This window comes from Heterodontus francisci, chromosome 32 (assembly GCF_036365525.1).
Source record: "Heterodontus francisci isolate sHetFra1 chromosome 32, sHetFra1.hap1, whole genome shotgun sequence".
Taxonomy (NCBI): Eukaryota; Metazoa; Chordata; class Chondrichthyes; order Heterodontiformes; family Heterodontidae; genus Heterodontus; species Heterodontus francisci.
Window position 1 is genome coordinate 1,884,465 of NC_090402.1, and position 20,979 is coordinate 1,905,443.

Here is a 20,979-nt window from a genome sequence, read left to right on the forward strand (position 1 = left end):
TGAATATAGACCAGGATAGTAATTCCCTGAATATAGACCAGAATATCAATTCCCTGAATACAGACCAGGATAGTAATTCCCTGAACAGAGACCAGGATATTAATTCCCTGAATATAGACCAGGCTAGCGATTCCCTGAATATAAACCAGGATAGCGATTCCCTGAATATAGACCAGAATATCAATTCCCTGAATATAGACCAGGGTATTAATTCCCTGAATATAGACCAGGATAGCAATTCCCTGAATATAGAGCAGGATAGTAATTCCCTGAATATAGAGCAGGATAGTAATCCCCTGAATATAGACCAGGATAGCAATTCCCTGAAGAGAGACCAGGAGAGTAATTCCCTGAAAATAGAGCAGGATAGCAATTCCCTGAATATTGACCAGGATATTAATTCCCTGAATATAGACCAGGATAGCAATTCCCTGAATATAGAGCAGGATAGTAATCCCCTGAATATAGACCAGGATAGTATTTCCCTGAAGAGAGACCAGGAGAGTAATTCCCTGAAAATAGACACGGGTAGTAATTCCCTGAATATACAGCAGGATAGTACTTCCCTCAATGTAGACCAGGGTAGTATTTCCCTGAATATAGAGCAGGATAGTAATTCCCTGAATACATACCAGGATAGTAATTCCCTGATTTTAGACCAGGATAGCAATTCCCTGAATAGACAGCAGGAGAGTAATTCCCTGAAATAGACCAGGATGGTAATATCCTGAATATAGATCAGGATAGCAATTCCCAGAATATAGACCAAGGTAGTATTTCCCTGAATATCGAGCAGGATAGGAATTCCCTGAATATAGACCAGGATAGTAATTCCCTGAATAGAGAGCAGGATAGTAATTCCCTGAACAGAGACCAGGATATTAATTCCCTGAATATAGACCAGGCTAGCGATTCCCTGAATATAAACCAGGATAGCGATTCCCTGAATATAGACCAGAATATCAATTCCCTGAATATAGACCAGGATAGTAATTCCCTGAACAGAAACCAGGATATTAATTCCCTGAATATAGACCAGGATAGCAATTCCCTGAATATAGAGCAGGATAGTAATTCCCTGAATATAGAGCAGGTTAGTATTTCCCTGAATATAGACCAGGATAGTATTTCCCTGAATATAGACCAGGATAGTAATTCCCTGAATATAGACACGGGTAGTAATTCCCTGAATATACAGCAGGATAGTAATTCCCTGATTTTAGACCAGGATAGCAATTCCCTGAATAGACAACAGGATAGTAATTCCCTGAATATAGACCACGGTAGTATTTCCCTGAATATCGAGCAGGATAGGAATTCCCTGAATATAGACCAGGATAGCGATTCCCTGAATACAGAGCAGGATAGTATTTCCCTGAATATAGACCAGGATAGCGATTCCCTGAATATAGAGCAGGACAGTATTTCCCTGAATATAGACCAGGATAGTAATTCCCTGAATATGCAGCAGGATAGTAATCCCCTGAATATAGACCAGGATAGTATTTCCCTGAAGAGAGACCAGGAGAGTAATTCCCTGAAAATAGAGCAGGGTAGTATTTCCCTGAATATAGACCAGGATAGTAGTCCCCTGAATATAGAGCAGGATAGTATTTCCCAGAATATAGAGCAGGATAGTATTTCCCTGAATATAGACCAGGATAGCGATTCCCTGAAAACAGAGCAGGATAGTATTTCCCTGAATATAGACCAGGATAGCGATTCCCTGAATATAGAGCAGGATAGTAATTCCCTGAATATAGACCAGGATAGTATTTCCCTGAATATAGATCAGGATAGTAATTCCCTGAATATAGAGCAGGATAGTAATTCCCTGAATATAGACCAGGATATAAATTCCCTGAATATAGACCAGGGTAGCGATTCCCTGAATATAGAGCAGGATAGTAATTCCCTGAATATAGACCAGGATAGTATTTCCCTGAATATAGATCAGGATAGTAATTCCCTGAATATAGAGCAGGATAGTAATTCCCTGAATATAGACCAGGATAGTAATTCCCTGAATATGGAGCAGGATAGTAATTCCCTGAATATAGACCAGGATGGTAATTCCGTGAATACAAACCTGCACAGTAATTCCCTGAATACAGAGAAGGATAGGAATTCCCTGAATATAGACCAGGATAGCGATTCCCTGAATATAGAGCAGGATAGTAATTCCCTGAATATAGACCAGGATAGTATTTCCCTGAATATAGATCAGGATAGCAATTCCCTGAATATAGACCAGGATAGTAATTCCCTGAATATAGACCAGGATAGCAATTCCCTGAATATAGAGCAGGATAGCAATTCCCTGAATATAGAGCAGGATAATAATTCCCTGAATATAGACCAGGATAGTATTTCCCTGAATATAGATCAGGATAGTAATTCCCTGAATATAGAGCAGGATAGTAATTCCCTGAATATAGACCAGGATAGTAATTCCCTGAATATAGACCAGGGTAGCGATTCCCTGAATATAGAGCAGGATAGTAATTCCCTGAATATAGACCAGGATAGTATTTCCCTGAATATAGATCAGGATAGTAATTCCCTGAATATAGAGCAGGATAGTAATTCCCTGAATATAGACCAGGATAGTAATTCCCTGAATATGGAGCAGGATAGTAATTCCCTGAATATAGACCAGGATGGTAATTCCGTGAATACAAACCTGCACAGTAATTCCCTGAATACAGAGAAGGATAGGAATTCCCTGAATATAGAGCAGGATAGTAAATCCCTGAATATAGATCAGGATAGTAATTCCCTGAATATAGAGCAGGATAGTAATTCCCTGAATACAGAGAAGGATAGGAATTCACTGAATATAGAGCAGGATAGTAATTCCCTGAATATAGACCAGGATAGTAATTCCCTGAATATAGACCAGGATCGTATTTCCCTGAATAAAGATCAGGATAGTAATTCCCTGAATATAGAGCAGGATAGTAATTCCCTGAATATAGACCAGGATAGTAATTCCCTCAATATAGACCAGGAAGGTATTTCCCTGAATATAGAGCAGGATAGTAAATCCCTGAATATAGAGCAGGATAGTAATTCCCTGAATATAAAGCAGGATAGTAATTCCCTGAATATAGACCAGGATAGTAATTCCCTGAATACAGAGAAGGATAGAAATTCCCTGAATATAGAGCAGGATAGTAATTCCCTGAATATAAAGCAGGATAGTAATTCCCTGAATATAGATCAGGATAGTAATTCCCTGAATATAGAGTAGGATAGTAATTCCCTGAATATAGATCAGGATAGTAATTCCCTGAATATAAAGCAGGATAGTAATTCCCTGAATATAGATCAGGATAGTAATTCCCTGAATATAGAGTAGGATAGTAATTCCCTGAATATAGATCAGGATAGTAATTCCCTGAATATAGAGTAGGATAGTAATTCCCTGAATATAGAGCAGGATAGTAATTCCCTGAATATAAAGCAGGATAGTAATTCCCTGAATATAAAGCAGGATAGTAATTCCCTGAATATCGACCAAGATAGTAATTCCCTGAATATAGAGCAGGATAGTAATTCCCTGAATATAAAGCAGGATAGTAATTCCCTGAATATCGACCAGGATAGTAATTCCCTGAATATAGACCAGGATAGTAATTCCCTGAATATAGACCAGGATAGTAATTCCCTGAATATCGAGCAGGGTAGTATTTCCCTGAATATAGACCAGGATAGTAATTCCCTGAATATAGACCAGGATAGTAATTCCCTGAATATAGACCAGGATAGTATTTCCCTGAATAAAGATCAGGATAGTAATTCCCTGAATATAGAGCAGGATAGTAATTCCCTGAATATGGACCAGGATAGTAATTCCCTCAATATAGACCAGGAAGGTATTTCCCTGAATATAGAGCAGGATAGTAAATCCCTGAATATAGAGCAGGATAGTAATTCCCTGAATATAAAGCAGGATAGTAATTCCCTGAATATAGACCAGGATAGTAATTCCCTGAATACAGAGAAGGATAGGAATCCCCTGAATATAGAGCAGGATAGTAATTCCCTGAATATAAAGCAGGATAGTAATTCCCTGAATATAGATCAGGATAGTAATTCCCTGAATATAGAGTAGGATAGTAATTCCCTGAATATAGATCAGGATAGTAATTCCCTGAATATAAAGCAGGATAGTAATTCCCTGAATATAGATCAGGATAGTAATTCCCTGAATATAGAGTAGGATAGTAATTCCCTGAATATAGATCAGGATAGTAATTCCCTGAATATAGAGTAGGATAGTAATTCCCTGAATATAGAGCAGGATAGTAATTCCCTGAATATAAAGCAGGATAGTAATTCCCTGAATATCGACCAAGATAGTAATTCCCTGAATATAGAGCAGGATAGTAATTCCCTGAATATAAAGCAGGATAGTAATTCCCTGAATATAGATCAGGATAGTAATTCCCTGAATATCGACCAAGATAGTAATTCCCTGAATATACAGCAGGATAGTAATTCCCTGAATATAAAGCAGGATAGTAATTCCCTGAATATCGACCAGGATAGTAATTCCCTGAATATAGACCAGGATAGTATTTCCCTGAATATTGACCAGGATAGTAATTCCCTGAATATCGAGCAGGGTAGTATTTCCCTGAATATCGACCAGGATAGTAATTCCCTGAATATAGACCAGGATAGTAATTCCCTGAATATCGAGCAGGGTAGTATTTCCCCGAATATAGACCAGGATAGTAATTCCCTGAATATAGACCAGGGTAGTATTTCCCTGAATATAGACCAGGATAGTATTTCCCTGAATATAGAGCAGGATAGTAATTCCCTGAATATAGACCAGGATAGTATTTCCCTGAATATAGATCAGGATAGTAATCCCCTGAATATACAGCAGGATAGTAATTCCCTGATTATAGACCAGGATAGCAATTCCCTGAATCTACAGCAGGATAGCAATTCCCTGAATATAGAGCAGGATAGTAATTCCCTGAATATCGAGCAGGATAATAATTCCCTGAATATAGAGCAGGATAGTAATTCCCTGAATATAGAGCAGGATAGTAATTCCCTGAATATAGACCAGGATTGCAATTCCCTGAATATAGACCAGGATTGCAATTCCCTGAATATAGACCAGGATAGCAATTCCCTGAATATAGAACAGGATAGTATTTCCCTGAATATAGATCAGGATACTATTTCCCTGAATATGGACCAGGATAGTAATTCCCTGAATATACAGCAGGATAGCAATTCCCTGAATATAGACCATGCTAGTAATTCCCTGAATATAGATCAGGATAGTATTTCCCTGAATATAAACCAGGATAGTAATTCCCTGAATATAGACCAGGATGGCAATTCCCTGAATATAGACCAGGATGGCAATTCCCTGAATATAGAGCAGGATGGCAATTCCCTGAATATAGACCAGGATAGCAATTCCCTGAATTTCGAGCAGGATAGCAATTCCCTGAATCTAGAGCAGGATAGTAATTCCCTGAATACAGAGCAGGATAGCAATTCCCTGAATCTAGACCAGGATAGTAATTCCCTGAATATAGACCAGGATAGCAATTCCCTGAATATAGAGCAGGATGGTAATTCCCTGAATATAGAGCAGGATGGCAATTCCCTGAATATCGAGCAGGATGGCAATTCCCTGAATATAGACCAGGATAGCAATTCCCTGAAAATAGAGCAGGATAGTAATTCCCTGAATATAGACCAGGATAGCAAGTCCCTGAATATAGACCAGGATAGCAATTCCCTGAATATAGAGCAGGATAATAATTCCCTGAATATAGACCAGGATAGTAATTCCCTGAATATAGACCAGGATAGCAATTCCCTGAATATAGACCAGAATAGCAATTCCCTGAATATAGACCAGGATAGCAATTCCCTGAATATAGAGCAGGATAGCAATTCCCTGAATATAGACCAGGATAGTAATTCCCTGAATATAGAGCAGGATAGCAATTCCCTGAATATAGACCAGGATAGCATTTCCCTGAATATAGAGCAGGATAGCAATTCCCTGAATATAGACCAGGATAGTAATTCCCTGAATATAGACCAGGATAGCAATTCCCTGAATATAGAGCAGGATAGCAATTCCCTGAATATAGAGCAGGATAATAATTCCCTGAATATAGAGCAGGTTAGCAATTCCCTGAATATAGAGCAGGATCGCAATTCCCTGAATATAGACCAGGATAGCAATTCCCTGAATATAGACCAGGATAGCAATTCCCTGAATATAGAGCAGGATAATAATTCCCTGAATATAGAGCAGGATAGCAATTCCCTGAATATAGAGCAGGATAGTAATTCCCTGAATATAGAGCAGGATAGTAATTCCCTGAATATAGAGCAGGTTAGCAATTCCCTGAATATAGAGCAGGATCGCAATTCCCTGAATATAGACCAGGATAGCAATTCCCTGAATATAGACCAGGATAGCAATTCCCTGAATATAGAGCAGGATAATAATTCCCTGAATATAGAGCAGGATAGCAATTCCCTGAATATAGAGCAGGATAGTAATTCCCTGAATATAGAGCAGGATAGTAATTCCCTGAATATCGAGCAGGATAATAATTCCCTGAATCTAGACCAGGATAGTAATTCCCTGAATATAGACCAGGATAGCAATTCCCTGAATATAGAGCAGGATGGTAATTCCCTGAATATAGAGCAGGATGGCAATTCCCTGAATATCGAGCAGGATGGCAATTCCCTGAATATAGACCAGGATAGCAATTCCCTGAAAATAGAGCAGGATAGTAATTCCCTGAATATAGACCAGGATAGCAAGTCCCTGAATATAGACCAGGATAGCAATTCCCTGAATATAGAGCAGGATAATAATTCCCTGAATATAGACCAGGATAGTAATTCCCTGAATATAGACCAGGATAGCAATTCCCTGAATATAGACCAGAATAGCAATTCCCTGAATATAGACCAGGATAGCAATTCCCTGAATATAGAGCAGGATAGCAATTCCCTGAATATAGACCAGGATAGTAATTCCCTGAATATAGAGCAGGATAGCAATTCCCTGAATATAGACCAGGATAGCATTTCCCTGAATATAGAGCAGGATAGCAATTCCCTGAATATAGACCAGGATAGTAATTCCCTGAATATAGACCAGGATAGCAATTCCCTGAATATAGAGCAGGATAGCAATTCCCTGAATATAGAGCAGGATAATAATTCCCTGAATATAGAGCAGGTTAGCAATTCCCTGAATATAGAGCAGGATCGCAATTCCCTGAATATAGACCAGGATAGCAATTCCCTGAATATAGACCAGGATAGCAATTCCCTGAATATAGAGCAGGATAATAATTCCCTGAATATAGAGCAGGATAGCAATTCCCTGAATATAGAGCAGGATAGTAATTCCCTGAATATAGAGCAGGATAGTAATTCCCTGAATATCGAGCAGGATAATAATTCCCTGAGTATAGAACAGGATAGCAATTCCCTGAATATCGAGCAGGATAATAATTCCCTGAATATAGAGCAGGATAGCAATTCCCTGAATATCGAGCAGGATAATAATTCCCTGAATATAGAGCAGGATAGTAATTCCCTGAATATAGACCAGGATAGTAATTCCCTGAATATAGACCAGGATAGCAATTCCCTGAATATAGACCAGGATAGTAATTCCCTGAATATAGAGCAGGATAGCAATTCCCTGAATATAGACCAGGATAGTAATTCCCTGAATATAGACCAGGATTGCAATTCCCTGAATATAGACCAGGACAGCAATTCCCTGAATATAGAACAGGATAGTATTTCCCTGAATATAGACCAGGATAGTATTTCCCCGAATATGGACCAGGATAGCAATTCCCTGAACATGGACCAGGATAGCAATTCCCTGAAGATAGAGCAGGATAGCAATTCCCTGAATATAGACCAGGATAGTAATTCCCTGAATATAGAGCAGGATAATAATTCCCTGAATATAGAGCAGGATAGCAATTCCCTGAATATAGACCAGGATAGCAATTCCCTCAATATAGACTAGGATAGCAATTCCCTGAATATGGAGCAGGATAGCAATTCCCTGAATATAGAGCAGGATAATAATTCCCTGAATATAGAGCAGGATAGCAATTCCCTGAATATAGAGCAGGATCGCAATTCCCTGAATATAGAGCAGGATAGCAATTCCCTGAATATAGAGCAGGATAGTAATTCCCTGAATATAGAGCAGGATAGTAATTCCCTGAATATAGAGCAGGATAGCAATTTCCTGAATATCGAGCAGGTTTATAATTCCCTGAAGATAGAGCAGGATAGTAATTCCCTGAATATAGACCAGGATAATAATTCCCTGAATATAGAGCAGGATAGCAATTCCCTGAATATAGACCAGGATAATAATTCCCTGAATATAGAGCAGGATAGCAATTCCCTGAATATAGACCAGGATAGTAATTCCCTGAATATAGACTAGGATAGCAATTCCCTGAATATAGACCAGGATAGTAATTCCCTGAATATAGACTAGGATAGCAATTCCCTGAATATAGAGCAGGATAGCAATTCCCAGAATATAGAGCAGGATAATAATTCCCTGAATATAGAGCAGGATCGCAATTCCCTGAATATAGACCAGGATAGTAATTCCCTGAATATAGACCAGGATAGCAATTCCCTGAATATAGAGCAGGATAGCAATTCCCTGAATATAGAGCAGGATAATAATTCCCTGAATATAGAGCAGGATCGCAATTCCCTGAATATAGAACAGGATAGTAATTCCCTGAATATAGACCAGGATAGCAATTCCCTGAATATAGAGCAGGATAGCAATTCCCTGAATATAGAGCAGGATAGTATTTCCCTGAATATAGACCAGGATAGCAATTCCCTGAATATAGACCAGGATAGCAATTCACTGAATATAGACCAGGATAGCAATTCCCTGAATATAGAGCAGGATAGCAATTCCCTGAATATAGACCAGGATAGTAATTCCCTGAATATAGACCAGGATAGCAATTCCCTGAATATAGACCAGGATAGCAATTCACTGAATATAGAGCAGGATAGCAATTCCCTGAATATAGAGCAGGATAATAATTCCCTGAATATAGAGCAGGATAGCAATTCCCTGAATATCGAGCAGGATAGTAATTCCCTGAATATCGAGCAGGATAATAATTCCCTGAATATAGAGCAGGATAGTAATTCCCTGAATATCGAGCAGGATAGTAATTCCCTGAATATAGAGCAGGATAGTAATTCCCTGAATATCGAGCAGGATAATAATTCCCTGAATATAGAGCAGGATAGTAATTCCCTGAATATAGAGCAGGATAGTAATTCCCTGAATATAGAGCAGGATAATAATTCCCTGAATATCGAGCAGGATAATAATTCCCTGAATATAGACCAGGATAGTAATTGCCTGAATATAGATCAGGATAGCAATTCCCTGAATATAGAGCAGGATAGTAATTGCCTGAATATAGAGCAGGATAGCAATTCCCTGAATATAGAGCAGGATAGTAATTCCCTGAATATAGAGCAGGATAGTAATTCCCTGAATATAGAGCAGGATAATAATTCCCTGAATATCGAGCAGGATAATAATTCCCTGAATATAGAGCAGGATTGCAATTCCCTGAATATAGACCAGGATTGCAATTCCCTGAATATAGACCAGGATAGCAATTCCCTGAATATAGAACAGGATAGTATTTCCCTGAATATAGACCAGGATAGTATTTCCCTGAATATGGACCAGGATAGCAATTCCCTGAACATTGACCAGGATAGCAATTCCATGAAGATCGAGCAGGATAGCAATTCCCTGAATATAGACCAGGATAGCAATTCCCTCAATATAGACTAGGATAGCAATTCCCTGAATATAGACCAGGATAGTAATTCCCTGAATATAGACTAGGATAGCAATTCCCTGAATATAGAGCAGGATAGCAATTCCCTGAATATAGAGCAGGATAATAATTCCCTGAATATAGAGCAGGATCGCAATTCCCTGAATATAGACCAGGATAGTAATTCCCTGAATATAGACCTGGATAGCAATTCCCTGAATATAGAGCAGGATAGCAATTCCCTGAATATAGAGCAGGATAATAATTCCCTGAATATAGAGCAGGATAGCAATTCCCTGAATATAGAGCAGGATAGTAATTCCCTGAATATAGAGCAGGATAATAATTCCCTGAATATAGAGCAGGATAGCAATTCCCTGAATATCGAGCAGGATAATAATTCCCTGAATATCGAGCAGGATAGTAATTCCCTGAATATCGAGCAGGATAGTAATTCCCTGAATATAGACCAGGATAGTATTTCCCTGAATATAGATCAGGATAGTAATCCCCTGAATATGCAGCAGGATAGTAATTCCCTGATTATAGACCAGGATAGCAATTCCCTGAATCTACAGCAGGATAGCAATTCCCTGAATATAGAGCAGGATAGTAATTCCCTGAATATCGAGCAGGATAATAATTCCCTGAATATAGAGCAGGATAGTAATTCCCTGAATATCGAGCAGGATAGTAATTCCCTGAATATAGACCAGGATTGCAATTCCCTGAATATAGACCAGGATTGCAATTCCCTGAATATAGACCAGGATAGCAATTCCCTGAATATAGAACAGGATAGTATTTCCCTGAATATAGATCAGGATACTATTTCCCTGAATATGGACCAGGATAGTAATTCCCTGAATATACAGCAGGATAGCAATTCCCTGAATATAGACCATGCTAGTAATTCCCTGAATATAGATCAGGATAGTATTTCCCTGAATATAAACCAGGATAGTAATTCCCTGAATATAGACCAGGATGGCAATTCCCTGAATATAGACCAGGATGGCAATTCCCAGAATATAGAGCAGGATGGCAATTCCCTGAATATAGACCAGGATAGCAATTCCCTGAATATAGAGCAGGATAGCAATTCCCTGAATCTAGAGCAGGATAGTAATTCCCTGAATACAGAGCAGGATAGCAATTCCCTGAATATAGACCAGGATAGTAATTCCCTGAATATAGACCAGGATAGCAATTCCCTGAATATAGAGCAGGATGGTAATTCCCTGAATATAGAGCAGGATGGCAATTCCCTGAATATCGAGCAGGATGGCAATTCCCTGAATATAGACCAGGATAGCAATTCCCTGAAAATAGAGCAGGATAGTAATTCCCTGAATATAGACCAGGATAGCAATTCCCTGAATATAGACCAGGATAGCAATTCCCTGAATATAGAGCAGGATAGCAATTCCCTGAATATAGACCAGGATAGTAATTCCCAGAATGTAGACCAGGATAGCAATTCCTTGAATATCGAGCAGGATAATAATTCCCTGAATATAGAGCAGGATAGTAATTCCCTGAATATAGAGCAGGATAGTAATTCCCTGAATATCGAGCAGGATAATAATTCCCTGAATATAGAGCAGGATAGTAATTCCCTGAATATAGAGCAGGATAATAATTCCCTGAATATCGAGCAGGATAATAATTCCCTGAATATAGACCAGGATAGTAATTGCCTGAATATAGATCAGGATAGCAATTCCCCGAATATAGAGCAGGATAGTAATTCCCTGAATATAGAGCAGGATAGTAATTCCCTGAATATAGAGCAGGATAATAATTCCCTGAATATAGAGCAGGATAATAATTCCCTGAATATAGAGCAGGATCGCAATTCCCTGAATATAGACCAGGATTGCAATTCCCTGAATATAGACCAGGATAGCAATTCCCTGAATATAGAACAGGACAGTATTTCCCTGAATATAGACCAGGATAGTATTTCCCTGAATATGGACCAGGATAGCAATTCCCTGAACATGGACCAGGATAGCAATTCCCTGAAGATAGAGCAGGATAGCAATTCCCTGAATATAGACCAGGAAAGCAATTCCCTCAATATAGACTAGGATAGCAATTCCCTGAATATAGACCAGGATAGTAATTCCCTGAATATAGACTAGGATAGCAATTCCCTGAATATAGAGCAGGATAGCAATTCCCTGAATATAGAGCAGGATAATAATTCCCTGAATATAGAGCAGGATCGCAATTCCCTGAATATAGACCAGGATAGTAATTCCCTGAATATAGACCAGGATAGCAATTCCCTGAATATAGAGCAGGATAGCAATTCCCTGAATCTAGAGCAGGATAGTAATTCCCTGAATACAGAGCAGGTTAGCAATTCCCTGAATATAGACCAGGATAGTAATTCCCTGAATATAGACCAGGATAGCAATTCCCTGAATATAGAGCAGGATGGCAATTCCCTGAATATAGAGCAGGATGGCAATTCCCTGAATATCGAGCAGGATGGCAATTCCCTGAATATAGACCAGGATAGTAATTCCCTGAAAATAGAGCAGGATAGTAATTCCCTGAATATAGACCAGGATAGTAATTCCCTGAATATAGAGCAGGATAGCAATTCCCTGAATATAGAGCAGGATAGAAATTCCCTGAAAATAGAGCAGGATAGTAATTCCCTGAATATAGACCAGGATAGTAATTCCCTCAATATAGAGCAGGATAGCAATTCCCTGAATATAGAGCAGGATAGTAATTCCCTCAATATAGATCAGGATAGTAATTGCCTGAATATAGAGCAGGATAGCAATTCCCTGAATATAGAGCAGGATAGTAATTCCCTCAATATAGACCAGGATAGCATTTCCCTGAATATAGAGCAGGATGGTAATTCCCTGAATATAGAGCAGGATGGTAATTCCCTGAATATAGATCATTCACATGCGTTCAAATCCTCTGAAGAAGGAATTTTCCTCCACACAAGATCAGGGGGCAGGTTGTTCAACCTTGCCCGTCTAAGAGAGAAGTCCAAAGTACGGAAAGTCCTCATCAGAGAACTCCTCTTTGCTGTCGATGCTGCTTTAACATCTCACACTGAAGAATGCCTGCAGAGTCTCATCGACAGGTTTGCGTCTGCCTGCAATGAATTTGGCCTAACCATCAGCCTCAAGAAAACGAACATCATGGGGCAGGATGTCAGAAATGCTCCATCCATCAATATTGGCGACCACGCTCTGGAAGTGGTTCAAGAGTTCACCTACCTAGGCTCAACTATCACCAGTAACCTGTCTCTAGATGCAGAAATCAACAAGCGCATGGGTAAGGCTTCCACTGCTATGTTCAGACTGGCCAAGAGAGTGTGGGAAAATGGCGCACTGACACGGAACACAAAAGTCCGAGTGTATCAGGCCTGTGTCCTCAGTACCTTGCTCTACGGCAGCGAGGCCTGGACAACGTATGCCAGCCAAGAGCGACGTCTCAATTCATTCCATCTTCGCTGCCTTCGGAGAATACTTGGCATCAGGTGGCAGGACTATATCTCCAACACAGAAGTCCTTGAAGCGGCCAACATCCCCAGCTTATACACACTACTGAGTCAGCGGCGCTTGAGATGGCTTGGCCATGTGAGCCGCATGGAAGATGGCAGGATCCCCAAAGACACATTGTACAGCGAGCTCGCCACTGGTATCAGACCCACCGGCCGTCCATGTCTCCGTTATAAAGACGTCTGCAAACGCGACATGAAATCGTGTGACATTGATCACAAGTCGTGGGAGTCAGTTGCCAGCATTCGCCAGAGCTGGCGGGCAGCCATAAAGACAGGGCTAAATTGTGGCGAGTCGAAGAGACTTAGTAGTTGGCAGGAAAAAAGACAGAGGCGCAAGGGGAGAGCCAACTGTGCAACAGCCCCAACAAACAAATTTCTCTGCAGCACCTGTGGAAGAGCCTGTCACTCCAGAATTGGCCTTTATAGCCACTCCAGGCACTGCTTCACAAACCACTGACCACCTCCAGGCGCGTATCCATTGTCTCTCGAGATAAGGAGGCCCAAAAGAAAGAGATCAGGATAGTAATTGCCTGAATATAGAGCAGGATAGCAATTCCCTGAATATAGAGCAGGATAGTAATTCCCTCAATATAGACCAGGATAGTAATTCCCTGAATATAGATCAGGATAGTAATTGCCTGAATATAGAGCAGGATAGCAATTCCCTGAATATAGAGCAGGATAGTAATTCCCTGAATATAGATCAGGATAGTAATTGCCTGAATATAGAGCAGGATAGCAATTCCCTGAATATAGAGCAGGATAGTAATTCCCTCAATATAGATCAGGATAGTAATTGCCTGAATATAGAGCAGGATAGCAATTCCCTGAATATAGACCAGGATAGTAATTCCCTGAATATAGAGCAGGATAGTAATTCCCTCAATATAGACCAGGATAGCAATTCCCTGAATATAGACCAGGATAGTAATTCCCTGAATATAGACCAGGATAGTAATTCCCTGAATATAGAGCAGGATAGCAATTCCCTGAATATAGACCAGGATAGTAATTCCCAGAATGTAGACCAGGATAGCAATTCCTTGAATATCGAGCAGGATAATAATTCCCTGAATATAGAGCAGGATAGTAATTCCCTGAATATAGAGCAGGATAGTAATTCCCTGAATATCGAGCAGGATAGTAATTCCCTGAATATAGAGCAGGATAGTAATTCCCTGAATATAGAGCAGGATAATAATTCCCTGAATATCGAGCAGGATAATAATTCCCTGAATATAGACCAGGATAGTAATTGCCTGAATATAGATCAGGATAGCAATTCCCCGAATATAGAGCAGGATAGTAATTCCCTGAATATAGAGCAGGATAGTAATTCCCTGAATATAGAGCAGGATAATAATTCCCTGAATATAGAGCAGGATAATAATTCCCTGAATATAGAGCAGGATCGCAATTCCCTGAATATAGACCAGGATTGCAATTCCCTGAATATAGACCAGGATAGCAATTCCCTGAATATAGAACAGGACAGTATTTCCCTGAATATAGACCAGGATAGTATTTCCCTGAATATGGACCAGGATAGCAATTCCCTAAACATGGACCAGGATAGCAATTCCCTGAAGATAGAGCAGGATAGCAATTCCCTGAATATAGACCAGGAAAGCAATTCCCTCAATATAGACTAGGATAGCAATTCCCTGAATATAGACCAGGATAGTAATTCCCTGAATATAGACTAGGATAGCAATTCCCTGAATATAGAGCAGGATAGCAATTCCCTGAATATACAGCAGGATAATAATTCCCTGAATATAGAGCAGGATCGCAATTCCCTGAATATAGACCAGGATAGTAATTCCCTGAATATAGACCAGGATAGCAATTCCCTGAATATAGAGCAGGATAGCAATTCCCTGAATCTAGAGCAGGATCGTAATTCCCTGAATACAGAGCAGGATAGCAATTCCCTGAATATAGACCAGGATAGTAATTCCCTGAATATAGACCAGGATAGCAATTCCCTGAATATAGAGCAGGATGGCAATTCCCTGAATATCGAGCAGGATGGCAATTCCCTGAATATAGACCAGGATAGCAATTCCCTGAAAATAGAGCAGGATAGTAATTCCCTGAATATAGACCAGGATAGTAATTCCCTGAATATAGAGCAGGATAGCAATTCCCTGAATATAGAGCAGGATAGTAATTCCCTCAATATAGAGCAGGATAGCAATTCCCTGAATATAGAGCAGGATAGTAATTCCCTCAATATAGATCAGGATAGTAATTGCCTGAATATAGAGCAGGATAGCAATTCCCTGAATATAGAGCAGGATAGTAATTCCCTCAATATAGACCAGGATAGCAATTCCCTGAATATAGAGCAGGATGGTAATTCCCTGAATATAGATCAGGATAGTAATTGCCTGAATATAGAGCAGGATAGCAATTCCCTGAATATAGAGCAGGATAGTAATTCCCTCAATATAGACCAGGATAGTAATTCCCTGAATATAGATCAGGATAGTAATTGCCTGAATATAGAGCAGGATAGCAATTCCCTGAATATAGAGCAGGATAGTAATTCCCTGAATATAGATCAGGATAGTAATTGCCTGAATATAGAGCAGGATAGCAATTCCCTGAATATAGAGCAGGATAGTAATTCCCTCAATATAGATCAGGATAGTAATTGCCTGAATATAGAGCAGGATAGCAATTCCCTGAATATAGACCAGGATAGTAATTCCCTGAATATAGAGCAGGATAGTAATTCCCTCAATATAGACCAGGATAGCAATTCCCTGAATATAGAGCAGGATAGTAATTCCCTGAATATAGATCAGGATAGTAATTCCCTGAATATAGAGCAGGATAGCAATTCCCTGAATATAGAGCAGGATAGTAATTCCCTGAATATAGATCAGGATAGTAATTGCCTGAATATAGAGCAGGATAGCAATTCCCTGAATATAGAGCAGGATAGTAATTCCCTCAATATAGATCAGGATAGTAATTGCCTGAATATAGAGCAGGATAGCAATTCCCTGAATATAGACCAGGATAGTAATTCCCTGAATATAGAGCAGGATAGCAATTCCCTGAATATAGAGCAGGATAGTAATTCCCTGAATATAGAGCAGGATAGTAATTCCCTGAATATAGAGCAGGATAGCAATTCCCTGAATATAGAGCAGGATAGCAATTCCCTGAATATAGAGCAGGATAGTAATTCCCTCAATATAGATCAGGATAGTAATTGCCTGAATATAGAGCAGGATAGCAATTCCCTGAATATAGACCAGGATAGTAATTCCCTGAATATGGAGCAGGATAGCAATTCCCTGAATATAGAGCAGGATAGTAATTCCCTCAATATAGACCAGGATAGCAATTCCCTGAATATAGAGCAGGATAGTAATTCCCTGAATATAGATCAGGATAGTAATTGCCTGAATATAGAGCAGGATAGCAATTCCCTGAATATAGAGCAGGATAGTAATTCCCTCAATATAGACCAGGATAGCAATTCCCTGAATATAGAGCAGGATAATAATTCCCTGAATTTCGAGCAGGATAGTAATTCCCTGAATATCGAGCAGGATAATAATTCCCTGAATATAGACCAGGATAGTAATTCCCTGAATATAGAGCAGGATAGTAATTCCCTGAATATAGATCAGGATAGTAATTGCCTGAATATAGAGCAGGATAGCAATTCCCTCAATATAGACCAGGATAGCAATTCCCTGAATATAGAGCAGGATAGTAATTCCCTGAATATAGAGCAGGATAGCAATTCCCTGAATATAGAGCAGGATAGTAATTCCCTCAATATAGACCAGGATAATAATTCCCTGAATATAGAGCAAGATAGTAATTCCCTGAATATAGAGCAGGATAATAATTCCCTGAATATAGAGCAGGATAATAATTCCCTGAATATCGAGCAGGATAATAATTCCCTGAATATAGACCAGGATAGTAATTCCCTGAATATAGAGCAGGATAGTAATTCCCTGAATATCGAGCAGGATAATAATTCCCTGAATATAGACCAGGATAGTAACTCCCTGAATATCGAGCAGGATAATAATTCCCTGAATTTCGAGCAGGATAGTAATTCCCTGAATATCGAGCAGGATAATAATTCCCTGAATATAGACCAGGATAGTAATTCCCTGAATATAGAGCAGGATAGTAATTCCCTGAATATAGATCAGGATAGTAATTGCCTGAATATAGAGCAGGATAGCAATTCCCTGAATATAGAGCAGGATAGTAATTCCCTGAATATAGAGCAGGATAGCAATTCCCTGAATATAGAGCAGGATAGTAATTCCCTCAATATAGACCAGGATAATAATTCCCTGAATATAGAGCAAGATAGTAATTCCCTGAATATAGAGCAGGATAATAATTCCCTGAATATAGATCAGGATAGTAATTCCCTGAATATAGAGCAGGATAGCAATTCCCTGAATATAGAGCAGGATAGTAATTCCCTGAATATAGACCAGGATAGCAATTCCCTGAATATAGAGCAGGATAGTAATTCCCTGAATATAGAGCAGGATAGCAATTCCCTGAATATAGAGCAGGATAGTAATTCCCTCAATATAGACCAGGATAATAATTCCCTGAATATAGAGCAAGATAGTAATTCCCTGAATATAGAGCAGGATAATAATTCCCTGAATATAGATCAGGATAGTAATTCCCTGAATATAGAGCAGGATAATAATTCCCTGAATATAGACCAGGATAGTAATTCCCTGAATATAGAGCAGGATAATAATTCCCTGAATATAGAGCAGGATAGTAATTCCCTGAATATAGAGCAGGATAATAATTCCCTGAATATAGAGCAGGATAGTAATTCCCTGAATATAGAGCAGGATAATAATTCCCTGAATTTTGAGCAGGATAATAATTCCCTGAATATAGAGCAGGATAGTAATTCCCTGAATATAGAGCAGGATAATAATTCCCTGAATATAGAGCAGGATAGTAATTCCCTGAATATAGAGCAGGATAATAATTCCCTGAATTTTGAGCAGGATAATAATTCCCTGAATATAGAGCAGGATAATAATTCCCTGAATATAGACCAGGATAATAATTCCCTGAATATAGACCAGGATAATAACAGTGTGAAGACCAAGAAGGAGTAATTGCTGAAAAGTTGACTGGGAAAGCTGCTGATCAGCCAATGTCCAGGCCACAGGAAGGAATCACTTTGTCCGGACAGAATTCTGGCCATTGCTCTGCTGCTGTGACAGATGTTCAGTGTCCAGAGGAATATTAAAAACACAGTCATTTAGAAATTCTCCCAATTCTTTAACCCGCAATCACCTTCACTCAGGAATCGCATGAAGTTTGTGTTTTGAGGGCAGCAGCGGTCGCCCATTCCCGGGGAAATCCGCTCTCCGGCCGCTGCGAATGTCCACTCGGTCCGGCCTCCGGACACCGGCCTGGCCGAGGTCGGCACTCGGAGGAGGAAGGGTCATTAGTCCGGCCACAAACTCGGGCTGGAGGAGCGGAGCCCCCGCACCTGCCCCGATCCCGATCCACTCACCCTCAGTCCGAACAACTCAGATCCAACTCGGTCCCGGTCCCGGTCCCGGTGCCACGTCAGCGGGAGGAAGGAGCAGCGAGAGAGCGGAAGACTAACGCGGAAGACAGAGAGAGAGAGAGTGGGCTCACGCTGAAGCAAAGGCAGGTCAGAGAGCGGCTGCCAGGAATGGGCGGAGAGAAATCAATGCTGACAAGGATGAATTGATGTATTTTGGCAGAAGGGATAGAGAGAGGCAAAATAAATGAAACACAGTTCCAGAGAGTGTGCAGGAACAGAGAGAATTTACCACAGAAAGTGGCCATTCAGCCCATCGTGTCCGTGCCGTGCCCAATCTAATTCCACCTTCCAGCACCTGGTCCATCGCCTTGCCGGTTACAACACTTCAGGTACATGTCCACGTACCTTTTAAAAGAATTGAAGGTTTCTGTCTCCACCACCGTTCCTGGCAGTGAATTTCAGACACCCACCACCCTCTGGGTGAAAAAGTATTTCTTCATGTCCCCACTAATCCTTCTACCAATCACCTTAAATCTGTGCCCCCTGGTAATGGACTCTCGCTAGGGGAAACAGGTCCTTCCTGTCTACTCTATCTAGGCCCCTCATAATTTTGTATACCTCAATTAATTCACCCCTCAGCCTCCTCTGTTCCAAGGAAAACAACCCGAGTCTATCCAATCTTTACTCATAGCTGAAACCTTCGAGCCCTGGAAACATTCTTGTAAATCTCCTCTGTACTCTCTCCAGAGCAATTATGTCCTTCCTGTAATGTGGTGACCAGAACTGTACGCAATACTCCAGCTGTGGCCTAACCAGCGTTTTATACAGTTACAGCATCACATCCCTGCTTTTGTATTCTATACCCTGGCCAATAAAGGAAAGTATTCCATATGCCTTCTTCACCACTCTATCTACCTGTCCTGCCACCTTTAGGGACCTGTGAACATGCACTCCAAGGTCTCTCACTTCTACCCCTCTCATTATCCTCCTGTTTATTGTCTATTCCCTCACTTTATTTGCTCTCCCCAAATGCATTACCTCACACTTCTCTGGATTGAATTCCATTTGTCACTTTTCCACCCATTGATATCATTCTCAAGTCTGCAGCTATCCTCTTCACTTTCAACCACACAACCAATTTTTGTGTTGTCAGCAAATTTTCCAATCATGCCACCCACATTTAAGTCCAAATCATTAATATATACCACAAACAGCAAGGGACCATACGAGTTAGGAGCAGGAGTAGGCCATTCGGCCTGTCAAGCCTGTTCCGCCATTCAATAAGATCATGGCTGATCTGTTTGTGTTTCAAATTCCACTCCCACCTACCCCCGATAACCTTTGATTCCCTTGCCGAACAAGAATCTATCTACATCTGCCTTAAAAATATTCAATGAACCCGCCTCCACCACCTTCTGAGGCAGAGTTCCAAAGTTGCAAAACCCTCAGAGAAAAAAAATTCTTCTCATCTCTGTCCTAAAAGGGCGACCCCTAATTTTAAAACCATGCCCCCTAGTTCTGGACTCCCCCACAAGAGGAAACATCTTTTCCATATTCACCCTGTCGGGATCTTATATAATTTAATCAAGTCTCCCCTCACCATTCTAAACTCCAGTGAAAACAAGCCCAGTCTGTTCCTCGTAAGACAACCTGCTCATTCCAGGTCTCAACCTAGTAAACCTCCTCTGAACCACCTCCAATGCATTTACACCCTTCCTTAAATAGGGAGACCAAGACTGCACATAGTATTCGAGATGTGGTCTCACCAATGCCCTGTATAACATCCTTACTTTTATTTTCAATTCCTCTCGTAATAAATGATAGCATTCCATTAGCCTTCTTTATTACCTGCTATACCTGCATACCAACTTTTTCTAACTCCTGCACTAGAACACCCAGATCTCTTTGCACCTCGGAATTCTGCAGTCATGCTCCGTTTAAGTAATACTCTGCTTTTTTTGTTCTTCATGCCAAAGTGAACAACTTCACATTTTCCCACATTATACGCCATCTGC

General features: G+C 40.2%; 1 protein-coding gene across 1 annotated transcript in view; it reads right to left on the reverse strand.

The window, feature by feature from the left end:
- Positions 1–19,128, reverse strand: part of sardh (sarcosine dehydrogenase) — a 342,235-nt gene extending 323,107 nt beyond the window's left edge. Inside the window, exon 1 of the mRNA XM_068012002.1 lies at positions 18,968–19,128. The gene's annotated coding sequence lies outside the window, so the exon portion shown is untranslated. The remainder of the gene's footprint in view (positions 1–18,967) is intronic.
- Positions 19,129–20,979: the final 1,851 nt, after the last annotated feature.